Raw genomic sequence first — 5,637 nt, forward strand, 5'->3', positions numbered from 1 at the left:
GTTCCAGTTATTGAAAGTTTGCCTTTTCCCCACTGATTGGCACTGTGGCCCCTGTCATCTACCATATCACAGTATGCTTCTTCCTGGGGACTTAGAAATAAGTCTTTGTCTATTTGTTTCTTTTTTTGAGATGACTCTGTCACCACTGGAAGAGTGCTGTGGCATCATAGCTCACAGCAACCTCAAACTTCTGGGCTCAAGTAATGCTCTTGCCTCAGTCTTCCGAGTAACTAAGACTACAGCTATTTAGCACTTGCCTCAATGCCTGGCTAATTTTTCTATTTTGAGTAGAGATGGCATCTTGCTCTTGCTCAGGCTGGTCTCTAACTCCTGAGCTCAAGGGATGCTCCTGCCTTGGCCTCCCAGAGTGCTAGGATCACAGGTGTGAGCCACCCTACTGGGTCATAAGTCTTGAGACTTACAGGACAAGTTCACCTACTTTCTCGTCTTCATAGTGTTTTGGCTATATTGGGTTCTTTGCACCTCCATGTACATTTTAGAATTAGCTCACCAAGTTCCACCAAAAAGATCAAAGCAAACCAAAACCAAAACCAAAGTAGACTTGTTTGTTTTTTATTATTGGTAATGTAATTAAATCGCCCCTTCAAAATATTGATGTTTTAAATGCATTACTATTATCTATTTCTCCACCATGTACGTCTTCTTTACTGTCTTTCAATAACGTTTTATAATTTTTTCACATTGAAGTCTTACATATATTTGGTTAGATTTATTCCTAGCTATTGTGTATTTTTATTATTCTATTGTAAATGACATCTTTAACATGTCTTATGTTCTGTTTTTTGCTGATATAAAGGTATAATTGAATTTTGTACACTGATTTTTTATCCTTTGCAACCCTTATAATCCACCCCTACCCCCATACAATGCTGAATAAAACCATTCTTGTTTTATTTCTGATGTCAAGGGAAATTTTGTCTCTCTGTGTTGCCTAAGCTGGATTTAAACTCCAGAGTTCAAAGCCATTTCCCGCCCTGTAGCTGGGACTATAGGACAAGGGGAAAATTTTAAGATGGAGGAAGTTCTCTTCTATTCTAGGGTTATTAAATCATGAATATATGTTTAATGTTTTATCAAACTAGTTTTCCTAATTCTATTGAGATTTCTATCCTCTAATCTGTTGATGTGGTGAATTATATTAATTGATTTTCTAAAGTTAAACTATCTTTGAACTTCTGAAGTATCTACAGCTTCTGAAGTACAGAGTAAATTTTCTAATTATTTGTTTAGAATTTTTGCATTTACATTCACAAGTAAGATTGCTTATAATTTTCCTATTTTATAGAAAAAGTCCTCATTAGAGTACATCAGCTTCATAAAATGAGCTGGGGACTGTCTTGTTTTCTTAGCCTCTGGAAAAGGATGTGTAAGATTATGTCTTTTCTGAATGTTTGGCAGACACCCTGGTCAAGGAGAGAGTCTTTAATACTTCTTTCACGTAGTGTCATGGCTCACATTTCCTTCGTGGCATGTGTCACTATTATTGATGGATAATCTGCCATCTTATGAATAGAACAGATTTTGTTGATTCATTATCTGTCCAGTGAATGGGCCTTTGGGCTTTCCCATTTTTTATCTGTTATCAATGGTCTGTGTTTTATGTCGACATAGGTCTTCATTTCCCTTGGAAATACATCTAAGTGTGGAATTGAGGGGTCATATTTTAACTCTATGTTGAAACTTTTGAGGAACTGCCACACTCTTTTCCAAAGAGGCTGCACCATTTTACAATTCCACTAGCAGTGAATGAATGTTCTGATCTTTCCACATCCCCCCCTACACTTATTATTGTGTATTTGATTATAGCTATACTAATGAATGAGGCATGCTATCTCATTGTGGTTCTGATTATGCTTTTCTGATGACTGAAATACCCTTTTCATCCCAGTGAATTATGGACAAGAGCTGGGAGATTTAAAGGATAGGAAACAATCTTCAAATGGTACATTTGGGGTCTCCTTCTTGTGCCTTCAGAGTCTTCCTGGCATGGGCGCAGTGAAGGCCTGAAATTTACTCCTTTCCTTCAGCCCCTATCATCTCATCAATTTAGCTTCTAGGTCACTGTTTTCATTGCATCCCTCAAACCATGCCAAAGTTATGAAAATGAAAAGGACAAGAAGAAAGTCTGGTATGTTAGGAACCCCATAAATCTGTGACTCTATTTGAAAAAATAGGTGCAGTCCTATATTATTGCAGAAATCTTGCTCAAAAACCCCTCTTCATGGTCACTGGTAAGTACCGAAAATTCTTCTTAAATTTGTGTAGACAGGGGTCAGCAAGCCTTTTTTGTAAAAAGCTGAGTAGTGTGTATTTTTGTTTTTGTGAAGAGCTGGTGTGTCCTAGAGTTTGTGTTTTAGCTACTCAGCCCTGCAGTTTCCCCGCACAAGCAGCCATGGACAACACATAAACACATGGGTGCGGTTGCGTTCCAATAAAACTTTATTTACAAAAAACAGATGTTGGACTGGATTTGGCCCACAGGCTCTAGTTTGCTGATGCCTAGTGTGGAAGAAAGGGAAGACTCTTGGGAAAATTCATCTCCATAGTAACTTGAAAGTGGATGAGAAAGGATGCTCCTTATTTTTCCTACACAAACGTTTTACAACTGAACTTGGCTTCTCACTATCTTGGGTGGGTCAACTGATGGATTTTATAAAGATTATTTGTCTCTTTCCTTTTTTTGATTTAATTTTTTTTATTTCTAGGACAGTATCTTTGAGGTATTTAAAATTTGATTAGAGAGAATTTCAGAGCCATCTTTAGGAACATCTTTATTCTCATTTTAGAAAAAAGTTTGATCACAGAAATACTTATTTAATTATTCCATTAATTGCATCATTTATTTTCGATCAGTTTAAACTTTTTCATGTGCTTCTCTTATTTCTATTACAGTTAAAGTGCTTATAAAATGATCCTAGCTAGGCAGATAACTAGAGAAAATTTTTTTTATATCCCACTTCTAAGTGTAAATTAGTACAGCTATTGTCTTTTGTTTTTCTTTTGAGACAGGGTCTCACTCTATTGCTTGGGTTAGAGGGCAGTGGTGTTATCATAGCTCACAGCAACCTCCAACTCCTGGGCTCAAGCAATCATCTGCCTCAGCCTCCTTTTGTAGCTGAGACCACAATGCCCCAAAGGCATGCACCACAATGCCCAGCCAACTTTTCTATTTTTTGGAGAGAAGGGGTCTCGCTTTTGCTCACGCTGGTCTCCAACTTCTGACCTCAAATGATCCTCCCACCTCAGCCTCCCCGAGTGCTAGGATTACAGACACGAGCCACCACACCCAGCCAGCTGTTGTTTTTCAAAAAACACTTAGCAGCTTAACTGAATCAGACTTTAGACGAAAGCAGAAGCATGAAGGGAACACCCTTTTGGTTTGAGCTGTTAGGCTGGGGCATGGTCTGAAGAAATGCTGACCTGCCTCTGTGATCTACTTTGGGGCCCTTTCTAGTTATGGAACGTGATAAATTCCCCTGGGGCTTAAGCTAGTCAAGACATATTTCTGTCATTTGCAGTTTAAAGAGACCTTCCTATTGGAGTTGGGATTTGAAGGGTGATGGCTGGGGACCAGGGGGCAGGAAGGGACTGGGATCCAGGCAGAGGGAAGTGTGCAGAGTTTAGAACATGAGAAAATTGTATATTTCAGGAGGGCAAGGCCTTTATTGTTGCTGGAAACTAAATTAGAAAAGGATAGAGGTAGAACAGGCAAATCACAAAAGGTCTTACATGCCCTGTGAGGCGTTTAGGTTTTATCTATAGGCTATGCAGAGCTATTAAAGAACGTCGTGCAAAGGAGGAACATGACCAGATTTGTGGGTCGGAGAGTGTTCCAATGGTGGCACAGAGGACCCAGCTTGGAGGCAGGAATACCAGTTATGGAAGAGAAGAAGCATGATCATGGGCTGTGAGGGAAAGAGTCGTTGACTCCTGGAAGTGATGTGATAAAGGAACCATCAGAGAAAGGAGGAAGGAAAGGAGAAACGAGAGAGAAGGAAGAAGGAACATCGATGGGGCAAAGACCAACAGGGGGAGGAGGGGAAGGTAAACCGATGAATAATGAGCCGGCCAATTGCCTTTGCACCTGTGTCCTGTTGCTGTTGTGTATTCCTACTGTGTGTGTTGTGGGCATACTCAGTAAGTAGGAAAGGCGGTATTGACGACCATTGAGATGCTCACTTCAGCTGGGCAATCATCAGTGTATAACAGCTATTAAAGAACGTTGATCAGAGCTGAGCAATCATCAGTGTATAACAGAGTTCAAGAGTTGTGACAAGGATGGCAAGAATAGGGCACTCCAACCCTTGCTGGTCTCTCTCTGGCCTGCGGCAAACCACAGTAAGTAGTCCCAGTGCCTCTTCTGCGCTCAGCTGTGGACTCAGAGTTCACCGCCGGGCTTTAGGTGGCCTCTAATCGTGGGTGAGAGTTGAAGCTTGAGTTGAAAACTATTTGCCATCTTTGGTTTATGGTATATCCCATAGGAATTTGAAGAAACTGATATTGTTTCCCATAAATTGTGTGCTTTTCAAGGAAAAGGACCACACGTTCTATTTCTTCAGTGGACCCCACACCACTACAATTGGAGGCTCAGCGAGGCCTGAGCTAATGTCATAATTTTTCAAGAGTTCTTATCATAAGGAATTAAAGCAGCTTGATATATGTTAATATTTTATTGTTTATTTTACTTCTGCAAGTCCTCAAGAAGTCTTTTCTTTACAAGAATTTCTATCCTAGCATCTGACTTCTTTTCTACCCTTGTGATTGAAGCTCCTTCTGCCTTGTTTTCTTTGTTCTTATGGAAGATGGAAAACAGCTGGTAGGCGCCCTGTGCTGATGCTTGTTAAATTCCTTCTGAAAAATAATCCTTTAGCTTGAGGACCTTATGCTAAGTGAAACATGCCCATGACAAAAGGACAAATACGGAGCGATTTCACTCATGTCAGGTACCCAGAGGAGTCAAGTTCATGGAGACAGGGGCTGGAGAAAGAGGGGCATGAGGAGTTATTTCTTAATGGATGCAGTTTTAATTTTTCAAGATACAAAGAGTTCTGTGGACTGATGGTAGGAACACAACAATGGGAGTGCACTTAACGTAGTGGTTAAGATGGTTTTAAAAATCCTTCAGGTACAGAGAGAGACAGACCTTTATCCTGTGGGGATACCAGAAAAGCCGTTACCGACAGCCCCCCCTTTTCCGCAGGACCATTTCCTCTGTTCCGTTTGCTTCTCAGCTCTCTCCATTCCTCCAAACACTTCTGTTGTTCTTCTCTGGACCGTCTTCAAGTCTTCCACGAACTAGAGGTAGTTTTGGAGAGATGGCAAAGCCAGTGTACTGGGGGTGCTGGGAGGTGCTGGGGTCCCATGCACCACTGGGGTTGGCATCAGCACTGCATTGCCTGGGGGTTGTCCTAATCCACAGACGTGATTTCTGTTCCATCTAGAAAGCTGGGGTGGGTGGATGCAATAAACTCTAACAAAATTTGTAGCTCCGATTATCTTTGGCCTTTTTCATCATGAACTTTTGTGTTAACATTTTGTCCTTGTGAGGTTTATGTAATGAAATAGCATATGTTGGTTTTTCAAAATTATGAATTTAGGGGCAGTGCCTGGGGCTCA

Source organism: Otolemur garnettii, unplaced genomic scaffold, assembly GCF_000181295.1.
Source record: "Otolemur garnettii isolate 467f Iridium unplaced genomic scaffold, OtoGar3 scaffold00052, whole genome shotgun sequence".
Lineage (NCBI taxonomy): Eukaryota > Metazoa > Chordata > Mammalia > Primates > Galagidae > Otolemur > Otolemur garnettii.